We start from the raw sequence: 26,136 nt of genomic DNA, 5'->3' as shown, positions 1-26,136 counted from the left end.
TGCTATTCAGACATATTTTTTTTTTACTTATGTCTGCCCAATTTAATTTTCTGCTTTTCTAGAAGATACCAAAGCGGAAGCCCGTACACTTCAACGGCGGGATCAGACCCCCTCTGAGAGGAGTTTTCCCCCCATAAAGGACGGTTTCTTCCTCTGAGAGCCGTTACAATGCCGCATCGCTTCCACTGCTCTCAGTGTGGGAGCCGCAAGTGCAGAACAATGCCTGTTTACTCAGCCCTTCTCTAACCGCGTTAAAGCGCAACTCGGCCTGTGCGTCTCACTCCTGTGATCCTAATCCCTGACCCCGTACCCCACCGACCACCCCAACACTCACGTACACACACACACCTGCATCTTAAAAGCGAAGCGGCAGGTAGTCCTAAACTGAAGTGGCCCAAGAAGGACAAACCCTGTACTTTTGGGATTTGGGCACAGCAACCGCACGCAAAATGCACAGCGATCGCTGGGGTAAACACAGACCCGCTTCGGTGGCTGTTGAGGAGCTGCAGGGATAGATGCGCTTTGTTTGGGTTGTGGCGGTGACCCACGCTCTCTGTGTCACACTGAGGCGGATCGGCCAGTTTATGGACCGTGTGTTAAAATTCACTCGAGCGGCAATCCACACCTGCTATAGCGCCAGCCATTCGGGTTTCTGCTATCCTGTAATAAAACAATTGTAAATTAGTAAAGAAAATAAATAATTAAATTATTACTACTAATACTAAATTAATAAAATATAAATATAAATTAAAATATATTTTATTTATATATATTATAAATATAATAAAAAATAAAATATACATTCATTTACTATATGAATTTTACATAGGTTTTCTATTTTATAAAATAATAATTGGTTGTTTTTTTTATAACATTTAATTTGTCTTAAGTTTTTTTGTGCTGTTTATTTGTTTTTTGCTTAAACTATGCGATTACTTTAAGACTCGATAGATATTAATATATATATATAGTGTAAGTATACACAAAGTAATACACAATGCATTTATATATATTATATTGCTTTACGTATAAAATTATACATGTAACTGTATTTAAATTGTTACACACAAACAAACAATACATATAAAGTCTTGAAATAATAGCTTACTTCAAATCTAAACATGCCGTATGTTTGTTTACACATTTTATTATTACTTTGAGACAGAGTATTAATAGAGTATTAATATTTATATATTGTATATGTGTATATATATTCTTTTTACATTTCAAGTCTTTAAAGTAATAGCATAGTTAAATAAAAGTAATATCAGTGTGTTTGCAAACCGTATATAAATAAAAAAATTACTTTAACATTTACTCTAGTTATGGTCACATTTAATTGTTTCATTATTTTAAATTAGTTTGTCGTTTAAAACTATTTTTAAAACCCACTCTTTGTATTGACCAAATAATTTTATTATCAAGGATGATTTATCAGGGTTTGTTTTCTTTGTGGTACAAGTTGACTGAATTCTTGGATTTTTGATTATAATGCAAAAAATCTGTCACAATTTTTGTAGTAAAATTGTGAGGATACTATATATATATATATATATATATATATATATATATATATATATATATATATATATATATATATATATATATATATATATATAATTTTTTTTTTTTTTATGTAATTTGAATTTTATTTTCTGATTGCACCTACACAGTGTCAGTGAGGAGACTGTGTGCGTGTGTGTGTGTGTGTGTGTGTGTTTTAAGGGTGTTTAAGTGTGTGATGCGTTAAGTCCAGCAGTACAGTAGGAGGGAGCAAAGCAGCCAATTTAAAGGCATATAAATCAGAAATGTCCCAGAGCCCACGAGCGTTAAATAAACCCTAATCAAAGAAATGCCCGGCTGTTTATGAAAGCCAAGGAAGTGGGCAAAAGATGTTTTGTATGGAGGAAAATAAAATATCTACGGGGTGTAATTCTGTTGTTTGCAGTCACATTTGGGATTGTTGAAGAATATTTATTTGTATTTTTTTTTCTAAGAAAACTATTTAATCTCAAGACAGTTGACCTCAAAATCTATTAATTAATTAATTAATAAATTTTAACTGATTGTCCGATATAAACGAGCCGCGAGAACGGTGTCCGTAAGGAGCAGAGCGGTGGCCTTTGAATACGCAGCAGCCGCTGTGGCAGCGGATCGATGGGGCAAAATGAAACCAGCTCATTAGGGATTGATTTCAGCAGTGTTTAGATAAGCAGAGTGGGTCGGGGCCTGGCCCCTGGGGCCCTCACCAGGGCCCAAAGTTCACGCAGAGCCTGGTAGAGAGTGTCTCTGCAGGCCATCATCTTTATTGGCACCCAGATAAGCTGATTAGGCCTTGTCAATCAAAGGTGCCAATGACTCAATCGTGAGGCCCTTCTTTTCTTTCTCTCTCTCCTTCCTTTTTTCTCTCCTTTTTTTTGTGATAAATCATTGAAGCGACCAACAAAGCAGTAGCCATGGCGGCTAAGCTAAGCAGCCCTGCAGTTGTCACCAAGGCAGACGACGCAAGGACCCTGTGATGATGTGACGACTGTATTAAAGAGTACATCAATTTGTTTGAGAGCGGTTAGATTTTTTCTGCAGTGGTATTAAAAGAGCATGCGAGGGGGGAGAGTAGTTATTGTTGTCGCAGGCTTTATGGAGAAGCCGAGAGTGCCCCCGATAGAAATAAATAACAAAATAAATGAACGAATGAAGAAATAAATAAATATGTTTTGTAAACATGAAGAAACACTGCTCCTTTTGAGCGTGAGCACGGCTTTAAGACATGCTGTGTCAGTCCATGGGTGTCAGAGCGTCCCAGTAACAGACACGCAATTGTCTCCGTCTCTTCTTTCACTGCCTCTAGCTCTCTTTCTTTCTCCTCCATGTTATCGTTCTTTCATTTTCTTTCCTTCATCCCTCTCCTCCACACTTTCTGGTTGTTGTCTACCATTTTATGAAACTGATAACTTGGTTCTTTGAATGGAATTCTTTTTTTTCTTAGTGTTGCTATGGCCTTTTCTTCTTAAGCACTTTAAACATTTATGATGATGATGGTGATGATGATGATTATTATTATTATTCAGTATAATTTAACAACAATAATAATGAAATAAAAATTAGTGTAAAGTAAAAATGAGTGCATTCAATAAAAGTTGTTTTTGTTTTAAATATTTTCAATAATCTCTTAAAAGAATATAATATTTAGTTATATAAAGTGATGTAATAATAATAATAATAGTAACTAAATTGAAAATGTCAAAATGAAATTGAACGCATTCAATAATGTAGTTTAAAAAAAACGTTCATAACCTCTTAAAAGAATATATTTGGTTATATAATCTAAAATTTTGTAGTAGTTTTACAAATTAAGTGTAAAAATGGAATTGAATACTTTCATTAATGTACTGAAAAGTTGCTGTTATTGTTAAAATATTTGAATAGTCTCTTCAACTAAAGTCATGTATTTAATGATAATGATAGTAATACATTTATAGCTGTTTTTTGCTGGTTAGAAAATATATTTTTTATCACACTAAATTCAATTTGCTGTACAAAACCTCCTCTGTAATTGTTTCATATCCTTTCATTATTTATTTCAGCCTAGCTGTTCCAGTTGATTTCCTTCATTGTATAGTCGTGTTTAAAGTTTCAGCACATCGCTACTGTTCTCTCTTTAATGAGGACAATTTGGTGAAGTGGATTTCCTCGAGGTATAGCATACCAAATAACTTGGGTTTTTGTAGTTTGCTGAAATCTGAATGCCGTATTGTGTTTCAAAAAGAATAAGCCGTTATTTGATAATTGTTTGATTCACGGAGCAGAGCCACGAGTTAAATATTTCAATAGCAGAGTTTGCAGATATGCAGAAAGGAGAACTTAGCTAGAGTGGATTTTCTAAAGACAATGGTGGGTTTTTATGTTGTAATGAGGGCATTTTCTCATTGAAAATGTATGATTTTTTTGGGGGGGGGGGCTACAACTTAAGCCTGTACTTCAGAAGTTTGAGCTTATGTATGTTAAAGCTTTTTAAATATGAATACACAATGTAAACCTCTCGTAAAATGAAATATGTATATAAGTGATGGGATGTGTGCGTGAGTGTAATATAAGGTTTTTCGACTCTGTAAATCTACCTACGGGTGAGCTGTTTATCATGAAACCCCCCCGGTGGATGAAAGGCGATGTAATAATGATTTTTTTTTTCTCTCCTAATCTGGCCTTGTCAGCAAGGCGTCTTATCGTGGAGAGGAAAATGACACCGATACTATCGAAGAGCCCAGAGTCCGAGTTTGTGTCGCTCCCCCCCAATCACGCCGGACCCGGCCTTGCCGTATCTAGCGCCGCCACAAACGGCAAGCGACGCTTTTTTCATCTGGACTTCAAAAACGGTCCCCGTCATTAAAATTGCACCCGCGTTCGGCTGCAGGGATCAGCCGCTCCGGAGCGAAAATGGGATGTGGGAGAGGAGGCTCGCTAAATGTGCTAATTCTGTCCTCACATGTTTACGGCTTAATTTTAATCGGTTTGAGCGAGGGAGGAGTAGGGGGGGGGGCTGAAAAAAAGCCTCACATTGCAATAAATCGCCATTATCTTTGACACCGAAGGACTCAGCTGTTCCAAGGATTTTGGGGTCTGTGAGCAACAGTATTATATGGGGACACACAAAAGTGTTTACGCTTGAATTGCAGTGGCCGAGGTGGACTCACTGATTTCAGCGCGTCTAGACAAAGGGCCAAACTTTCACAATGGCGAAGCCCGCAAACAGGCTCTTAATGCAAGAGCTGAACCAACAAACTTGACTAGCCGGTGTGTCTGTGTTCGCATCTATCCGTTTCTGGGATTGCCAATAGAGAGTGCAGGTGTCGACTTGTTGATATATTCCAATCTGTATTATGATATTTGCTCATGTTAAGTGCGATCATTGACTGTTGAGTCGCACAGTTTGAGAGATTTTTTTCCTTTGGGGTGATGGGGAGCAGATCCATTTTTCTAGATAAACTATTGAGTGACAGATTGAGAGGTAAGCTTCCCACTTGCATCTTTTGAATGAGCCTCTCCAGCAACACTCGCCACCAGCTAGATGCATCAAAATCTCCTGTATTCTCAGGACTGAGTTCAAACTAAAGTATGAGAAGAGCAGAATTAAAAAAATAGAAGAAGCTGAATTTGGGGGATTGAAGCCCAGGAAAGAGTCAAACATACACTGAATAATAATAATGATGATAAATGTTTTTGACATTGTATTTGCTGAGAAGAAATGAATGAAATATGTAAGAGGCAATTCCATAACATAAAACTTATGGTCATAACATAAATACAATTTCTGGTAACACTTGCATATTACTTATGTAAATGCATTTGCTTAATTATATATTTTTAATGAAATGAAACTATATTTTATTTTAAATCATTATTATTATAGCACATAATATTATATACTATAAAACTTAACAGTATGCATGTTATATATATTACTTAGTTTATAATATATAGAATTATTAATATTGAATTTATTAATATTTAGTTTTATTACAGTATTGTTATTATTTTTTTAAATAATTTTTGTTGTTATAGTAAGTGCATTGCTTCATTTTCTGTATTTTACTACTTAACAGTATCCATGTTATGCAATATTCGATATATAATCAAATTTATATTAATATTTACATTTTATCTTCGTTAGGTAGTATCATTACTATTGTAATAATTATATTAATTACATTAGTATTGCTGTATTTACTACTTACTACGTTAGAGTAGTCATGTTATACATTTTACTTAATTTTATAATATTTTTAATAAAATATATATAAATATATAATGGTTATTTTTATTATATTAATTGCATATTAATTACATAATAATTGTTAATTGCGTCATTAGTATATCTGTATTTACTACATTAGTGTATCAGTGTTATACATATTACTTAATCCTATAATATTTGTAATAAAATGTATTTACATTTATAATGCTTATTTTAGTTATTGTTATTATTTTATTAATTACATGTACTTCATTAGTCTTGCTATATTCTCTTGACTACAAAAATGCACAATTACAGCACTATCATGTAAAATGTGACCAGTCTTATTTTATTATTGGCTTATTTTATTTTCACATAATTTGTTTGTAACATTAATGGCCAAAAATGTTTTTGAAGTAACTTGTCAGAAACATTGAGAGAGAGAGAGAGAGAGAGAGAGAGAGAGAGAGAGGAAGAAAGTACATTTTAATTTCAGATCATATGTGTCTATTTATATCAGACGCACACAAACAGTCTTTCATTGACCTTTGGTTGACGGAGAGAGACTGAAAGAGGGCACTCGAGCTGGATGCCGTTAAATAAAACTGTTTTGGAAGGAAATGGAAGACGAAAGCGAATACCCAGGACCCCCATGGGCGCTTCCTCATCGGTCGCTTTAAAGAGCTGGCACATCTGAGGCACCGCAATATCAAAAAGCAGAGAGAAAAAGTGAAATGAAGTAAAAGGAAAAAGTGGAGAGGGGGGTAGAGAGAGTGGCAGTACCTTGTCACTGCGGAATGAGGATCATAAACGGTAATTGTGTGATGGGAGTGACACGCTGATGACAGCAGATTGATGGCAGTTGAAAAGCGAGCGTAATTCACTAAGGAGTCGCAGAGAGTTGGGTGGCTGAGATTAAGAGAGGAAACTAGTCAGACTGAGCTCTGAAAACACCGGCGGAGTGGGTACAGAAGGGCAGCGGTTTAGGCTTCACTTGTGCTTTCAGTTTTGTTTGTTCTCGCTGTATTTATGTCTCTCTCGGTGCATTGGATCGGAAACGGTCCCTTTCAGAGTGCCGCATTACAATGAAAATGTTTGTTTCATTACTTTCTAACCTTGAAACATATTTTGACTATGCTAAATATTTGATTTTAGTCATTATCGCAAAAATGTCACTTTTGTTTAGATGCAGGAGATTTTATGGCAATGATGAAGTGTCTATCAAAGCTGAAATCTTACATTAGAGATTTTTATTCAAGAAAATATTAAAACAATAAATAATATATAAAAAAACTGTATTATAATTGTAATTTAACTGATTGAATATCTAATTTATTTTTAAAAGTTATAATAATATTTATTGAATATAATTTGTGTTTGAATGTAATTTAAAATATAATATTATTATAATTATAGTATTCCATTCAATGTGTGTGTGTGTGTGTGCATACACACACACACACACACACACACACACACACAAGCCTTTTTTAATGGTAATTTAACTTATAGAATACGAAATGCATAAAAAATATAGTTGTTGTTATAGTAGTACTTATTGAATATAATTTATATTTAAATATAATGTAAAATGTAATTTATTATAATTATTATCGTGGTTGCTTTCATTTTGATCAGTGAAAACAAAGAAAGAAAAAGTCCTCTACTGTGTTGTGATAATTACATTTTTATAGCAACAGTCTGACTCATATTTAAAAAAATAATAATAATATAATTTTTATTTTATAGCTATAATCTGATTCAAAGTTAAAATATGGTTTTATTTTATTATAATTATTGTCATATTTTATATTTTTACAGTGGAGGAAAATAATGAAATATATAAAATATTTTGAAACTTTTGTCAAACACCTTTTTTAATATTGAGCAACAGTGTATTTTTCTGTCTCTATTGTTCAGTCTTACAACAAGTCAGTCTTACATTTTATTAACAACTTAATAGCTGTTAACGACAACACTGGCTTCATCGTCATAAGTTTGAACAGCTGCTGGACCTGCTTTGTTATGGATAGTTAACCCAGCACAGATAATCTTATTTGTTTTCAGATTAAATATAGCTCAATGTGCGACGCTTGGCGTATCTCAATGCTGACCACCCCACAGTTTGCGGCAGCACATATAAAAAAAGCCCATCATTAGTGCTGTCCGTCTGTCCCTCTGCGGCTGCTTGTGTCACACCGTCCCTCAAAGTGGCTTCCTCTTCGGCGGCCTGCGCCCTGGGCCGGTGCGGCCGCGGGCTCAGGACGCCCACTGAAGATGAAACACATCGCCCGATCTGTCAGCTGGGGGCTCCATCTGTCAGTCAGTGGGACAGCTTCACTTTTGTCTGGGGAGGGAGCCGGGCAAATACGATGGGGAGGCTGCAGCGTACCCCATTTTGCGTTGTGCAGGAAACCCTGCTGCCATCGTCCTGACATATTTCATAATAATTTGCAAGACTATTATTGATGCAGACCCTTTTTAAAAGGCGATATCGCTGCCACCTAGGGTGCTCAGTGTATTTAATTACTTCACACTTCTGATTACTTTATTTTGTAAGGCTTAGAATAATTGTTTTTTTCTATAGAAAATATATAGATCTGTATTGCACCTCAAAACTCACTAACAAGACTTGTCTTTTGCAGTTTGACTGTCACATAAAAGAATCTCCCTTTTGATAAAAGTGATAATAGGCAGGAGTGTGGAGGTTGCAATCTACACTTTGGCAGATAGGCTGCGCCCTTGAGCCACCGTAAAAAGGACGGGCTCAAAGAATCGTCTCCACACTGGGGGACAAGAGGCCTCCACCACTCAGCTCTCTCCGAGTCTTTGGATGTTTCTCCTGGTGCTGAAAGTTCCTGAAAAGATAAGCTTTGCTCGCAACTCTAGGAGCTCATTTGAGTTTTATTTATTTAGCACCGTGTTTTTATGTGCGTGTGTGTTTGAGAAAGAGAGCAGCAGAGAACGAGTGTGTTTGTGTGCAGTGCTGAATCCCTGCTGAGAGCATCAGAATTTTCAGATCTGTGTGTAGGGGCAATACTGAACATCAGCAGCATGATATTTCAGCTATTATTATTCACCCCTTACAAAGAGCTGACTGGATTTGTCACATCACCTCTGATGCCAGTTTGAATTAACCAAGATGATACTCTATGGAAAGTTTCACATTCATTTGTAAATCTTTCAACCCTCTTTTTTTTGTCACTGTGTCCATATTTGATTCTGAATTCTTTAGATTGGGATACAGCATAGTCAAGGTTAATTTATTTTGAGTTTTTGCCAGTGAGCAAATGATTTGTAGTCTTAGTGTTGTGCTTAAGTGGTTTGGTGCCTTGACTCCAAGTCATAATCGTATTGTAAATAGGATGAAGGGAAATCATTCCATTGGGTAGGAAGCTTTTAGAGAAACGGGCTGTGTTATATAGATCGTTCAAGTACTGCATTAACCTCTAAATTTTTTTTTTTTGAAAAGCTTATGAATACGTTGAATTCAAGTTGATCTAATATGAGTAGGTATGGTTTATTATTACTTAGGAATGAAATTCGTAGCAGCTGAGAAATGACTTCTGAACATGTGTGCATCATCTTAATCACGTCACTCTTAATGCTTTTAAATCAGAGATGGATATTGTTGTAATTCTTCCATTTGTTAGATGTTTTTATACAGTTATTTAGCTAATTTGATGTATTTAAGAAAAAAAAGTTATTTAGGTTGTGTAAATATTTCTTTAGCAGGTAGATCCATTTTGGTTTTTAATATAAATGTCTTGAAATGCTTGCAATGAGTTTGTATAAAATGCTGTTTTGTAATGGACTCAGAACGAAGGACTGAAAAAGAGAAGTAATTAAATCCCCTCATTGCATTTTCATTTTTACATTGTTTAATTCCACTGGCAATTGTTTCCTAGAGAAATGTAAAGCAGAACTGGAGGATTTACATCTAGAAAACAAGTGGTTATATGTTTTTTAAGAATGAATATAATTGGAAGAAAGGAACCTCTTTCATCAATTCAGCATCTGTCTGTCTGTCTGTCTGTCTATCTATCTATTGTATGAAAAATATTATTATAAATTGTAATATATAAATATCTAGAGTTAATTTTATGTTTTAATTTAATTTTATTTGCCAATTAGTTTTATTTCTTATTTTTTTATTTTTTTAAGATAATTTTCATGCATATGTAAACGTTTCTTGATTTGTTTTTTTGTTTTTTTTTCGTTATTTTACCTCTGATTTAAAAGTAAGATGATTTCTTATTGAATTTTTTTTTTTTAATTCTGTTTATAATTTTCTAAATAGATACATTATTATCAATTTTTTAAACTAATTTCATTATAATGTTTTAAATGAAACATTTTAATATTTTTATTTAGGTGGGAGATTTTTAAAGTTGTTCTCATGTTATAGGTTTTTGTCCAGTGTTCAGCAAACTTGTTTTCATCAACAAACCCATAAGACCGAGTTGCCGTGCATAACCACATTGACCATGGTGAGGTGATTTCTGAAAAATCTCACACGAAACACCCAATGGCATCTGCTGCTGCATACTCATTTCGATTACACATGAAAAAACGCAATCCCAAGTCCTCAGCCTCCCAGAGATTGCCAGCTTCTTTTCATGATTGACTCAGTCAGATAAAAATAGTCAGGAAAGAAGACGGCCAAATGACAAAGAAATTAAGTATTATTTGTATGTGTTGTATCATAAAATCATCTCAGAATATTCCCAGGATTCTTATTACTTCAACAAATGCACTCAAATGATTTCAGTGCCGCCTATGCTTCTGAAGACAATTTACTAAATTATGGCCTAAACTTAGTGAGAGAAAGAAAAGAGAGACGTAAAGAAAATGTGATCCTGGGCCACCTGGATTTATTTGTGCCAACACCGCTCTGTCCGTCTGGGCCATGCCTGTCCAGGAGGACTACGTTGAACAGAAGCTACCTCTTGACAACTCACACCTGATCACCATGTTTATCCTCGACTCTCTTCCTCTCTTCCAGTCTGTCTCTATCTCGCTCGCCCTCCTTTAACATCCCCCTTCCCAGTGGTCCTGCCCTGTCCTACTTAACTCCGGCCCATCCTGCCCTTTGATTTGAGCTACTTAGCCAGCCACAGATCATCTACACACTTCACATATTCTGATTCTCTCACATCCTCTCATGTTTACAGGGATATGTTTCACAAACGGATATTAAGTGAACAGTCACGCATGCAGTCCAGCTTATATTAGATACGAGACACAGTGAATTCAGATTAGTCACTTTTTTAGATGTTTTTATGTTGCTTTAATTCTTATTAACATTATTGTTAAAATTGAGACTGTGTGTAGCAGGTGTTGCGTTCTTATAACGTTGTTTGATTTGCAAGATTTCTTTAAAGGATGCCACATGAAAAGATGGTGCATTTGTACATAAGCATACCATCTGTTTTACTTTTGTAAGTTCTAAAGACATAGTAAAGCATATTTTTGTCAAAGGATGATAAAGGAAGTAAGAAATAATCTGCTGCTTCTCTATTATGTGAAAGGTATCTAACAGTTGACTCTGGAAATATCCCTAGGCCTTCAGTCCAAGGGTTAACTGTAAGTTATCCAAATTGAGAGTAGCATACAGGGACTCATTGCTCTGTTGATTACTTGTGCAGTCTAACAGCTCTGTAATGGTTCAGTTCATGGTGTTCTTGTTACTGGGAAAGAGCCTCCTTGTTCACTTTACTAAGCACCCGTAGCCTTTCTTAATTTCATGTAAAGTCACAGAACATTCTTATGGAGCTGTTTGAAGAGCTTGTAGTCACTTTATTGCACTTTATGAACCTTTGTGAAGCTGTGTGAAGGATTTATATTATGGAGCCTTTTGAAGCTTACTGAGTCATTTAGGTGAATAATTTAGATAAATCGTCTTATGGAGTTATATTTTAGATCCGTTTTACAAAAACTCTTGAAGCTAGTGGGAGTCATCTCAGGGAATCATCATATGAAGCCATTTGAAGGTTGTGAAATCATCTTAGTTCATCTTGGTGATTCATCATATGGTATAATTTGAAGCTTGTGGAGTCGTCTTAGGGAATCATCATACAGAGTCATTTAGCAAGATATTTGAAGCTTGTAGACTCATCTTAGTGAGTTATTTTGATGAGTCAACTTAGTGAGTCATTTTGTATGGAGTTTTTTTATAGCTTGTGGAGGCTTCTTACATGGAGAGACTTTATGGAGTCATCTAAAGCTTGCTGGAGTCATGTTAGGGAGTCATTTTGATGAGTTAACTTGTCTGCAGTCAGTTGAAGCTTATGGAGGCATTTTATGGAGTCACGTGAAGCTCGTGGAGTCATCTTAGGAAGTCATTTTGATGAGTCAAGTTGGTGAGTCATTCTGTATGGAGTCTTTTGAAGCTTGTGGGTTCATCTTTGTAAGCATCTTACAAAAGATATTTGAAGCTTGTTCAATTAGTTATGAAGAAATTTGAATCTCATGGAATCAGAATCAGAAAGAGCTTTATTGGCCAGGTATGTTTACACATGGAATTTGTTATAGTGACAGAAGCGCCACAGTGCAACAGAAAGACAGCAACAGGACAGGACACAGATAAAAAAAGAATAATATACAAATAGGCAATGTACAAAATAGCAAAAACACAATATATAATATAGACAATTATGTGTGTACAGGTCTGATATGTGCAAATTTGAAATGAAAAAATAAGTATGTGTAGTGAATAAATAATGTATAATAGAGTTGTGTGTTCCACGTTTAGTGTCAAGTGTTCATGAGATGGATTGCTTGAGGGAAGAAACTGTTTCTGTGTCTGGTCGTTCTGGTTCTCAGAGCTCTGTAGCATCGACCAGACGGTAACAGTTCAAAGAGAGAGTGTGCTGGATGAATCCTTTGGAGCTTGTGGAGTCATCTTAAATGCAGTCATTATATACATATTTAATAAAAACATCTCTACATACTCCTGATTCGTTTCTAGATTAATTATTAAAAATGGGAAATAGTGGCATAACTATTTCCATCTCTTTGTGCTACGGTCTGTGAACAATGTCATTGATTTGATCCTGTGTGTGAAAATAACCATGGATTTTTTTTGAAGGAAACACGAGAGGGGCTAACTAATTTCTCCATCAAGCTAATACAGCGTTAGTGTGGTTTTAAGATGGCTGCTGTGGTAATTAGTGAATTGCTTTGAGTGGGCCAGGCTGGGCTGAGAGTGGGTAAGAGATGAAAAAGAGGGCAGAAAGGCTGTCTGTTTCATACTCTGATGGAGGTTATATTTTCTGTGACAACTGGACCACAGTAATCAAAATGTGTTAATAATCCCTTCAAAGGGATGGCGCGGCATCAGTGGGGCCTCAATGAGTCTGAATCCCCCTGTTAGCAGCAGAGCCCTCCCCAACCTGAATCAGCCACAATTACAAACATTGCCACACATGAGAGAACCCCACTATTGTCAACACATGAGCAGAGATACATGATACCACATTAATATGCATACACATAAGAAAACACACAAACACTTTTTGATGTCATTTGGATTGTCAGCATGGAATCCAAATTGATGTATTGTTGCTGTTCAAATATTTTAATGCCCAAATTCCAGGTGAAGAATCTGGAAGAACTCATGAATTCTGAAGAGAAAATCAGGATGAAAAAGGATGAAGCACTGTGAATCATGTAATCGAGTCAGTCTCTCAAAACCTGTTTGTTCAAACATTTGGGGTTGGTAAGATTTTAAAAAATATATTTTTGAAGGAAGTCACTTGTGCTCATCAAGGCTGCGAAAATACATTATTGTGAAATATTTTTACAATTTAAAATAACTGTTTTCTATTTTAATGTTTTATAATGTAATTTATTCTTGTAATGGCAAAGCTGAATTTTCAGCAGCCATTACTCCAATATTCAGTGTTACACAATCCTTCAGAAATCAGTCTAATTTGCTGCATGTTTTTGTGCTCAGTGATATTTCTTATTATTATAAATGTTGAAAACAGTTTTGCTGTTTAATATTTTTTTCTCAGGATTATTAGATGAATAGAAAAGTGTTTAAAAGAACACTTGAAATATCATTTTCTGTAATATTATAAATGTATTTTTATTCCCACTTTTGATCAATTTAATGCATCTTTACTGAATAAAAGTAAAATTTCTTGAATGAATGATGCATTTTATACCACTTGGATGATGCGACAGCAGCCACAGTACAACGGCGCAAGTGCGTTCACCACACATCACCACACACCAGCTACAGGTGGAGAGGAGAGAAAGTCATAGAGCCAATCAAGTGTATGGGGATTATTAGGAGGCCATGATTGACAAGGGTCAGTAGAGGTAATTTGGCCAGGACACCGGGGTTACACCCCTACTCTTTACGAGAAGTGCCATGGGATTTTTAATGACCACAGGGAGTAAGGACCTCGGTTTAACGTCTCATCCGAAAGACAGTGCTCTTTTTCTATTATTGAGGTAATATGACAGAGGACTGTACAAGGAAATGTTTATATATATCTACACATTAACAGGTAAAAACTAACATCCTGCCTGCCCGGTTGCTGCCATATTATGTTGATCTGACCGCCCACAGATGAGCCCTATATCCAAAGGTTGTTCTTTCAGCTCCAGCGATCATTGCGTATTGTTACTCTCACCAACAGAATCCTCTTATTTGCCCTTTGGGTTTTCTTGATCAGGCGTGATAGTCTTGGCGTATTTACTTTATCACTCCAGAGTGAGCTGTGTTTAAACAACCCACGTAAGCCAAGCCAGGCTCACAGATCAGGGAAACACATTCAGTAAACATCACGACAGATTTGAGAGTGCATAAGACTGACCTGTGGACATAGTACTTTAATCTCAGCTTCTTCCTAACATGGTCCCCGTTCCCCCCAAAGTCTCAAATCAGGAGTTCACGAGAGCAGGCCCGAGCGGAGAATGTTTTAGTCATAGAGCTTAACAGTAGTCGGGTAATAAACGTCACTCACTAAGCCCTGTGAACGCAGCTCTCTCTCTCGCTTTCTTCTGCTCTCTCTCTCTCCCTCTCTGTCAAACTTGCCATTATGCAGCCCATTAGCTGAAAGACTAGGTAGAGACCTAAGGTGGCCCTGAGGGTTGAAAACCGAGTAGAAGCTTCCAGTCACATCACATCCAGCGCGATGCAAACACCTGTCTATCTGCTCACACGCTCTGCGAATCAGCCTCAACGCAGCAGCCCCATCTGATTGATGAGTGTCTTTGTTGTGCTTGAAGTTGCGAGGTGCTTTTCTAAAGCTAATTAAAACAGAGCGCTGTTTTCTGCAGTCGAGCGCCTGCCTTTGTGAGTTTAGTTAAGGAGAGTTGGAGGCTGGAGGTGAGCCTTTTAAATATACATGGGTGCAGGTTAAAGGCTCTGCAGTCCTCTCCAGGGACCTCTGTGTCTACTGCACAGGGCAGGACAGAGATACTCAATAATGTAAAAGATGTGTTCAATTAAGACCTGTCCTCTATGCCACCATGTTCTTACAGTCAATGAAACAACCTATTTTACTTCTATAATGTGATATTTCTGAGTGAAATGTAGGACGGGCCTTGATTTCATCACCATGTTGTATCAACCAATTTTACTGAATTTTATTCGGTTGATGTTGGGTAGTTACTTGCGCGTACTCATTTTCCTTATTTTTGAATTTAGATGACCTTTTTTCGTCCCTCGCGTCTGACAATATGATTTAATGACACCGTTAAATGTAATTTTTTAGCAAACCTCAAGGAATATCAATTTTACATATACGTTTTTATGTATTTATTTATAATGTTATTAATGTTAAAGTGATACCTAAATTCACTTGTAGTTACAAGTGAACTTGTGTACTTATAAAACTTTTATAAAGAATATCTCTTTGGTTTTGAGACTTTAGTGTTTGCAACTTCAGGGATCTTATCTATGCACAAACCGTTTGTAACACTCCAAAGAGAAAAGAAAACTTGAAATCGCATTATATGACCCCTTTAATTTGACTCAGTACTTAAATGTATAATTACAGTGTAACAAAGACACCTAAATATTTATACTAATACCGTAGTAGTTTTTAGTGTTAATTTGATCATTGTTTTTTTTTATGACAAAATGGTATATAGTTTTAATTTTGGCCATTTATCATCATCAGGCATTTATTAAGGTACAATGTATCTTGAATTCACTGTAATGAGCCTTTATTCAGCTGATTTTAGTTTGTCTTTTAATTTTAATGTTATGTTATTTATTTACATATCATTTTTAATGTAGTTGTGTATAATGTTGTTATTTTAATGTAAAGTGATACCTAAATTCACTAGTATTTATTTATTTATGTTTTTTTTTATATTATTATTTATTTATCATTGCTTTCATTATTGGCCATTTTATCAAGACATTATGTATATTGGAGCCTAAATTTACTTCTAGTCATTTTTAGTGTTTTATACATAGTTAATTTAAATTTTTTATATAAGAATAATTTTTTGTTTAATTTACATTTATTTTGACAAAATGGTAAATCATTTTAATTTTGGCCATTTATTGTTATCATGCATTTATTAAGGTACAATGTATAATAGAGCCTGAATTCACAGTTGATTTTAGTTTTAAGTTATAGTTTTTAGTTTTTTCTTTTAATTTTATTGTTATTTATTTTATACAAATTTATTTTTGTTATTGATATTTAGTTTAATTTTACATCTATATGGACACAATGCTATTGAATTTTAATATCAGCAATTTATTAGTGCTTTCCTAATTTTTCCGTAACAGAATTTGCAGTTTAGCTACTTCCATACTCGTAATGCAGTCCCTCATTGGTTGAAGGTTTTTATGAGTTGAGAAATATAGTTGATTCAGATATTATACTGACTTTTAAGATTGTCGTCTGTCTCTTTATATCTGTAGAGTGTAAGTTTTAGGGGTTTTATTTCTCTTTTATGTTCGTGAGCACGTCCAGGCCCATACGCAGCAGGTTGTGCGTGTTTGTATGTTTACCGTGCATCCATGCGGCGCTCTGTGCAAAACTAACGCCTCACTCTGTCCCTCTGAAAGCTGGCTGGAAGCACTGGAGGACTCATTGACTTTCTAATGATCACTGGTCAGCTCGCGCGAGTGTCAGGGGTTTAGCCCATCCGCACTACTCAGATATCGACTGAACACTCGGCTCCCTCTTTTCACTTTGGCCTGCCGGCTCTGTCAAAATCCATTACCGCGGCTTCCACAACGCACTCAGACAAGAAAAGAGAGAGACGGATAGAGTTTTTAGTTTTTCTCCTCCTCTTATCCTCCTCGTTGGCCTTTCTTCTGGATCCACCTCCACTGCTTTGTCAGAGAGTGAGGGTAACCCCTGGCAGAAGATCATCCAGTAACGCGGTAGCGGATGACATATCGATCGAGTTCCCGTTTGGGCAGAGCAGAGCAGAGCGCTAGGCCTTCCTCTGTTACGGGTCCCACACATTTCCACTAGGATGGCTCTCACTAGCTCCCTGACCCCGCCGTGCTCTATTGTCAATGTAGATTTTCTTTTCACGCAATTCCGCCTTTTTTATTTTCATGTTTCTCACATTGTAGCGTGAGAGTCTACAGTTGATGTCTCTGAAGACGTTCGTTGTAGACTTTTATGAAAATTATTTACTTCCTGCCAGATCTTCGCATCATGTGCCGGGTGCAGATTCGAAGCCGTTGGAGCTTAACCTTGTGATATGGTGTAGAGGAATCACGCCTCTGGGAGTTGCTAGGCCTTGCTGTTATACTCCAGGGAGGATGGTTGTTGCTAATGCTAAGCTAAGGTCTCCTGAGAGGGCTGTCGAGGAGGCGCAGACGCGAGGTGTGTTTGTGACAAGTGTCAATGTGATTTCCTCCGTCTTTCTTGGCTCTGAATGACACGACTAATTTTTTTGGTTATTTATTTCAATAATGGGCCAAGAGACGACAAGGAATAACAAAATGACAACCAACTTAAAAGCACCTGAGGGCACATGCCAACACATCACTACAGTGACACCTTCCTCCTCCTCTCATGACAGCTTCTGTCTCGACAGGTACCGCACACACACACACATACGCAGTGTTGCCCAAACCCTCAGGCCCTTGAGATGACAGGGGTGGCATGATTGTGTTTCTATGTTATCTGTGATCTCTGCTTACTAGACAAGCAGGACCCAAAGCTAAACCCAATCAGTGCCTGTTGAGAAGTGCGTGTGTGTGTGTCTCACAACAAGAGAGTTTGCCAAGGACACGGCACACAGCCAGGGTCTCCAACGGTGTGATGATAACTTTTGGACTGGAGAACCCATTTGCAAAGACCTAAGATAGGACACGCAAGTGCTCAGTGGCGTAAATGTCAAAATTTGAGGCGTCAGATCCTCATCTGTTAATTAAAATGATAACGATCAACAGGAGGAGTATCAATTCCTTTTGGTGATTGTTATTCTTCTTGAAATGTATATATTTTGCGTTGGAAGATGATATACTGTATAATGGTGCACAGATTCGTTTGTAGCATTTAAAAGGATTAGGTTTGTGTTTTATTTTTTTAAATGTATTTTTTTAATATTCTATAAATATTTTTTATATGTATATATATATATATATAATATATTTTAAATGTTCCATTTTAAAACATTTAGTTTTATGTTTATTGGGATAAAATAATTATAGAATATGTATTATTTTGAGTGTCTTATTTTTATTTGCACAAAATAGTATAGCATTTTAAATATTTAGTTTTAACTTTATTTCGATTTAATAATTTTTATTTTTATTTTTTGGTCAATTCTGTATAGAAAATTTAATTTTGTTTTAATTTAATTTGAGAAAATAGCATACTGTAGCAATTTAATTTTCAAGTTTTTATTTATTTTGTAATTTATTTGGATATAATAGTATAGCCTTTTATAAATATTTGATTTTTATTTTGATAAAATAGTATAGTCTTTTTATTATTTAATAATAATAATGATACAAATTTTGGCCAAAATTTTAACATCAGTTCATCCCTAATTTAATCCATTAAATTGTGGGCGTTCCAGAATTTGACCACTCCCCTACTCAAACACTGCCGACTCCCATTGGTTGAAACTTAAGAAAGCTTGCTGACATAAGCCAATAAGGAAAGTTGTTTTAGAGGTGGACCAAATGAATGCATTTCGATGAAACATTACAGACTGACCTGTTTTTTTCTTTGGAATAACATCCGGGATGATGTTATTGATAACGATCGTTAGAAGCAATATCATTTCTTATTGGTGATGTTATTCTCCTTGCGTGTATATATTTTGCAGTGGAAGTAGGAGATGAATATACATTCCCAAAATGTCAGTCCCCCCAAAGCCAGACATTAATGCCAAAACTAAAAAAAAAGTCTTTGTTTAGTATTCTCAAAGGTGGATCAGGGGCCAGATGGGTAACGCATTGTGACAGAGGTGATGTCTAAATTAATCATTCATGCTCTCTCACATGGCTGTGTGCTAAAATATTAATGGTTGAATAAATTTGATTCGGGGCCTGTGATTAGAGGGGTGCCCAGCACCAGCATGTTTATTTATGCCCTGGAGAGCAGCTGCAAGGGTCACACTCATCCTTCTACCGTACATATATCTCAGTCCAACGCATATATATATATACATACATCTGGCTATGTACATGTATGTATGAATATGTGTGTGTGAAGTAGGAGGCTCTGATATGTATTATACATTATAGAGCGGATCATCATGGAGATGCTTGGTATGAATAATGTCAAAGGTGTTTTCATTGTTTTAGGGGTCTGTGTGTGAATTCATGGTAGCTTTAGTCCTCCCACCACTAGGTGGGGACATTTTATTCTCACTAAGGCTGAAGATTGAGTTGTCTAAATATACAGGTAGTAGGTCTGTAATCATGGACATTAACTTTAGAATTTAGTGTAAAACGCATGTGTTCGTGTAAGATAAAACACGTTTGTCCTGGAGTAATGTATATTAGTCATTCACTTTGAAAGCAGGAACCTGTATAAAGTAAGTAAATAGGGTCAGTTTTTATTCCTTTACGTTGTTCTAAGCAAAGTTTAGTTAGTTAAACTAAACAACAGTTCTTAAGGTCATTGCACAGTCTGAAAATTTTGCGTGCATTTTTCTATTTTTTCTTATTCCTCATCCTTTCCTATAATAATGCATGATCGAACCGGATCTGAATTTTTTTATGATGGACGAAAGTTTCGGAGGCGGTGTGCAAACGCGATTGACACAACGTGAGGTCGTATTTATTTTTTAACGAGCCAAAATTTCGGACTCCTTGTGCAACGACCTTTAAAGACTTTACACACAATGAATGTTGTCGCAATGGCTGTTTAAATTTTCAAGTTGAAATATAGTTAATCCATTTGTAAAGTATAATTTAATTTGTAATTTTTTAAAAATCTTACATTTTCTTACATTTAATTTAATCACGGTATGTTTTTTTTAGTTGTATACTTATTGTATTACTCTATTAAATTAAAATCTACACTACCATTCAGAAGTTTGGGATTAATTTGGGAAAAAGTTTTTTTTTTTTAATGTTTTCCAAAAATAAGAAAATGCTTACCAAGGCTGCATTTATTTGATCAGAATACAGTAAAAACAGTGATATTGTGAAATATTATTACAATTTAAAATACTTTAAATGTAATTTGTTTTTAAATATATTTTATTCCCGTAATGGCACAGATTAATTTTCAGCATTTGATCCTTCAGAAATCATTCTAATATGCTGATTTGGCACCAAGAAACATTTAATCGTTATCAATGTTGAATTAATTTGTTAATGTTGGGCTGCGTTTTGTGGAAACTGTGATACTTTTTTTCAGGATGCTTTAAAATAGAAAATAATAATAATAATTTTTGTGCAATCATTTTACTCATATAATTTTGTTGAGCATTTATTTTTTTTGAGTGCAAATATTCCAGTCACTCAGTTAATATGGAGCCACAACAGATTTGATTTTATAGTCATTATGCAGTTTTTTCACGTAAGTATACTATGTCACACTACTGCTGAAATGACTTGATATGTTACGTCAACTATGCAATTTTTTCTTTAAGTGATATTGTGTATGTGGTGTGTATGAGTGTTTTGGGTACAGTATTTCAGAGTGTTTATTAAGCGTCTGGTGTGGTTTTGTTGGAGACAGGGAGTGGAGTGAGTGAATGAATGAATGATGTGTGTAGTGTTTGTGTCCCAGAGGCACTTGCTGTAATGGAGTGATGGAACATGACAGTCTCACTGATAACAATCAGGTGTTTATGTACAGAAGCAGCAGGTCAGGGCAGGCTTTTATTTCTCTCCTGCTCTGTCTCTTAGGCAGTGTGGAGCTGGTAATGATAAGCACTGTCTGGGCTTCAGGAAGAATTATGAGTCGTCCCGTCACTAAGTTTGAAAACGCACCACAGCTTTGTTTCCGCTGCCTCATCTAGCAACACATGCTCTTCCTGCTTTGGCCTTTTGACTAATTGGCATATTTTTCAGCAGATGTGTTTATGAATATAATATAATATAATATATGATAATATAATAAACAGTAAATAATTATATACAATCTGAATATATAAATGTAATTTGTGAATATATACACACACACACACACACATATATATATATATATGCATATAGAAGTAAATCAGAATATATAGTTATAAATCTGATTATATAGATACAAATCAGAATATTTCGTTATAAGTCTGAATATATAGATACCTATCAGAAAATATATTTATAAGTCTGAATATATAGAACTAAATCTGTATATAATTATAAGAATACATAAATGTAAATTGTGAAAATGTAGTTATCATTCTGAAAATATAAATGAGTCTGAATATATAGACTGAATATGAAAGTGTTAATCATGAATATATGTATATAAATAAATCTGAATAGTTACAAATCTGAATAAATGAAAGTAAATCGGAAAATATAGCTGTAAGTTTGAATATATAAACAAATGGTTATTATTCTGATCATATGACTGTGCAATTTATTTTAATTTAATTTTAATTTAAAACTCAAATATTGTGACAATACAGGCTTTAAGTGTTCTAGATCAGCTTGCAACGTAGCTTTTTTCATGTCTTACTAGATCGATCACCCTTGTTGTTTAAGTGTGACATGGCCCTCTTCTTCCCAGAATAATACAGCTTCTCAGGCACTAAAAAATATATGCATCGCTCATGAGCGACACTTTTGAACTCTAATGTCACCCAGTGTTTCTCAGGGTAAACGCTTCACTGAGAATCCATGTCCATAGTTACATTTCCATGCACCATCAACAGTATCTGCCAACAGAACGCCTATCCTATGTCTAGACACACGTGTATACGCACACGTGGCGTAGTTAAAGAATAGATGGGCTGGGGATTGTAATGAAGGGGCGATAGAGACTGTCATAGGCTGTGTTTTCTTGAGTGGCAAGTTGCTAGGCAGACACAAGCCCGGGCTGGACAGACAGGTCATTTTTCAGTGTCGGGAGCTAGCATTACTTCTGTCACATACACACACACTCCCACACCTTATTCATTAAGCCAGTTTTAAGATATGCTTCCCGTGTGAGTCGGTGTAGTGTGGCAATTTAGATCTTTTCTTTTTTCTTCCTCTCGTTCTCTCCACCCCTTCGCTGTCATCCTCTCTCAGGCTCGTTGTAATGATAGCTGGAGGCCTGAGAGTGGGGTCTGTCATTCTGTTTGACGGAGGGATGGTAAAGAAGTGTAATCTTGTGTCATCTCTGCTAACTTGATTTTTAACTCTGGTGCCACACTACGTCAGATTATCACTTTTTCATTCAGGTCCCTACCAAACCCTTTCCTGAATGAGATGTGCCATTTGACAGAAATTGCACTATTGGACCAGCTATATTTATTAGTGCTGTCAAACGATTTATCGCAAATAATCGCATCCAAAATAAATGTTTTTGTTTACATAATATATGGTTGTGTACTGTGTATGTTTATTATGTATATTTAAATACACACACATGCATGTATATGAAGAGTTTATTTGCAAAAACGGATAACTCCATTTTTTTTAAAAATCAAAAAAAGTTTTTTATTATGTTATGTTTTATTGTGTTGGTTAGCTGTTTTTTTTAACCTAGTGAAAATAACCCAACTGTAGTTTGATTTAGATTAATTGGAATGCACAAAAAAAATGATTTCTGAGAATAGTTAAAAACGGATTTATCCGTTTTTGCAAATGAACTCTTCATATATTTCAGAATATGATTATATTCTGAAATATATGTTTGATTATATATGAAATATATTAATATATAATATAAATGTATGCATGTAAATAAATGTAAATATTTTCTAAATATATGCATGCGTGTATTTAAATATAAATAATAAATATACACAGCACACACATATATTATGTAAACAAAAACTTTTCTTTTGGATGCGTTTAATCGTGATTAATCATTTGACAGCATTAATATTTATATAAAATGTATATCAACTATAAATATTATATAATGTATATCAACTATAAATATCAATCTTGTTATTATAGATTATATTTACATATTAATATGTATTGATTCATTAATTGATTTTTGTGGTGGGGCCAGAGCCTTTTCATAACTTTATTTTATTTTTAAAGTTTATTGATCATGTATTTTATTTGATTTTACTTTATTGATTTAATTTAATTTAAATTTAATTATTTTATTTTATTTTAATAATTTATTTTATTCACTTGTATTTAATTTTTTTCACTTTTTTATTTGATCTATATCTATATCTCATTCAGTACCTGTTTTTGACCCATTTTCCACTTCCCCCACCCCTGTCCCGCATTTTCCTGTCATGCCACAGAGGCCGGGATGTTTGGTGCTTGCTATTAAGGCGAGGTGTTTTAATCTGGGCTATTTGTAAATGACAGCACAGGGGGCTCTGACAGGTGCTAATCGTTGACAGGAAAAGTAGCTGAGGAATGCGCCAGACCTCTCCTTGGCTTCGGTCCAGGAACCTGCGAGAGCTCCGTTCCCCCTCACCTTGTCTCCTTCTCTCCTACCTTATTTTATCTTGTGCCCAGTCTTTCACCTTTTTTCGTCATCCCCTTCTAACCCTGGTTAAATTGTAAATACAGTATACTACCTAGCTCATAATAATGTATGTTCCAGTTTTGACATGCCACATCACTAGCTTCAAGTGTATAAGTTGTTTAATTTGTTACTTTTACATTTAATTAGTCACATTAATTTACAAAAAATAATTTTCTATTTTATTAATCATTACACAGGGGAATGATTTATTATTATTACTGGGGGAAAAAATTATACTTGTGTCAGATATGAGAAAATGATCAGTAAAGGCATTTATTTACAAAGGATTTCTACAGTATTTCATAATAAATGCTGAAGACTGGAGTAATGATGCTGAAAATTCAGCATTGCCAGCACAGGAATAAATTGCATTTTAAAATATAACAAAAATAGAAAACAGTTATTTTAAATGCAGTAATATTTCACAATATTGCTTATTTTAAATTAAGTATAGTATAGTATAGCTATGATTATTAGATAATACACATAAAACTTCATTCAGCATCAGCATCATTACTATAAAGCAGGTCATTTTGTACACTTACCCAGGTCGCTTCACAATTTTTAAAATTGGCCCATAAACCAAACAATTTGGGTATCCTTGTATCTAGTTTTGCATTTACAAATACAGATTTCTGCAGTTCAAAAGACTGCAGTGATTGCAGGCTTGAAAAAAGTGTGGGAGCAGTTAAGGTTGTACCAGATCTTCAGGTGTCTGCATTACAGTCAATCCATCACTCCATTGAGAGCAAAGACTAGACAGTTTAACAGGCTTTTGGTGAGAATCTGTGAGTGGCCTGAAAGCTGTAATAACTCTATATGCATCAACCAGGCCGCGTGATACCAGAGAGAGAGAGAGAGAGTGTGCGTGTTTCCAGGTGGAGTGTGTTCTCTGGACTTTGGCCTGTGGCATTGCTGTGGTTGCTTACGCCAAGAGTGGATGCAGCTCTGGGAGGTGTTCCGGCGCTTGCTTCTCCTCAAAGCTCTCAGCATGTCCCGACTGGGCTCATTAAAGCCGACTTCAGCTTCATTTAATCCATTTTTTATATCTCAGGGAAAAAATCATCCATGATCTTAAATCTTTGCTAATTTAAGATTTGGAGGAAGTCGGACGATGATGCTGTGAACCTTGATGTTTTGAACGACATCTGAGATTTACACTGGAATTAGTTGTAGTGTATCAATGTCTGTGCAAGGCTGATCTTCCCAAATGGCCTTTCTCGTCTTCTGGACCCAGAGTTGGTCTTCCGCTCCATTCCTGGTGGGAGAATTATTAGTTTTTGCTTAATTTAGCATGGAGAAAAACATGACTCTCACCATTCCCTTTTAATTATACATCTCAGTAGTTCCACTTTGGGAAAGTTTAATTTGTAGCTCTGGTCTTGGTGCACAGTTTCTGTGACCGATTTTGAGTCCCTGTGGTTCTCTTAAGATCAGATATGCACCAACACAGTAAAATTGTACGGAGCTTTCAGAATGTAATGCATCTATTTCATATCAGTAACAGCTGTATGAATGTTTTACAAACAGGCAAGAAGTACACCATCCCTTCAATACCGCGAGATGTTCTTGTCCCCTTCTACTATCAAATCAACGCTCTTTGTATTGAATATATAAAGTGTGCCGTGATTGAAGTATGTCATACAGTAGAGATTATGCTATATTGATGTACATATGGGTATCATGTGGTTTTAAAAAAGAAATCTGACGCAAGTTCACATTGCAGTCTATGTTGTATTGGTTACTTCAGTGCCTAACTAGAGGTCTAAAGGAGCATTTGATAGGCATGAATGTGTTGCTGTTGTGTTGAGTGCATGAAAAGAGTCAGGTTAAGGTGCAGTTTTTTTTCTTGACCATGTTTGTGCAAGGCTTACTAAAGTTCAAGTTTAGTGAACTGACCTTTTGAAATGGTATTGCGATTAATCCAGACGTCACATTTATTTATTTATTTGCAGTTTATTATTTATTATATGCATTACATTCTATTTATTTTATTTAGGTGTAATTATACAGTGCTGTTCAAAAGTTTGGGGTCAGTATTTTTATTTTTTTAAATCATGTTTTTCAGCTACAATGCATTTAATTGAACAGAAGTGACAGTAAAGACATGTGTAATGCAATAAAAAAAGTATCATCATTTCCACAAAAATATTAAGCAGCGCAAATGTATTTAACGTTGATAGTGATAAATGTTTCTTGAGTACCAATGTTAACCAATATTTAGCATATTTAAGTAATTTTATTATCACATGACACGAGAGACTAGACTAATAACAGCTGAAAAGTCAGCTTTTCCATCTGAGGAATACATTTGATTTATCATTGTAATTTAAATAAATAAATAAAGACATGGTG

The 26,136-nt window shown here is 35.2% G+C and overlaps 1 protein-coding gene across 4 annotated transcripts in view; it reads left to right on the top strand.

The window, feature by feature from the left end:
• Positions 1 to 26,136, top strand: part of vti1a (vesicle transport through interaction with t-SNAREs 1A) — a 134,423-nt gene that overhangs the window by 32,534 nt on the left and 75,753 nt on the right. The gene's annotated exons all lie outside the window — the stretch shown is intronic.

Source organism: Barbus barbus (assembly GCF_936440315.1).
Source record: "Barbus barbus genome assembly, chromosome: 38".
Taxonomy (NCBI): Eukaryota; Metazoa; Chordata; class Actinopteri; order Cypriniformes; family Cyprinidae; genus Barbus; species Barbus barbus.
Note: the sequence above shows the minus strand (reverse complement) of the source record. Positions and strands in the feature narration are given on the sequence as shown.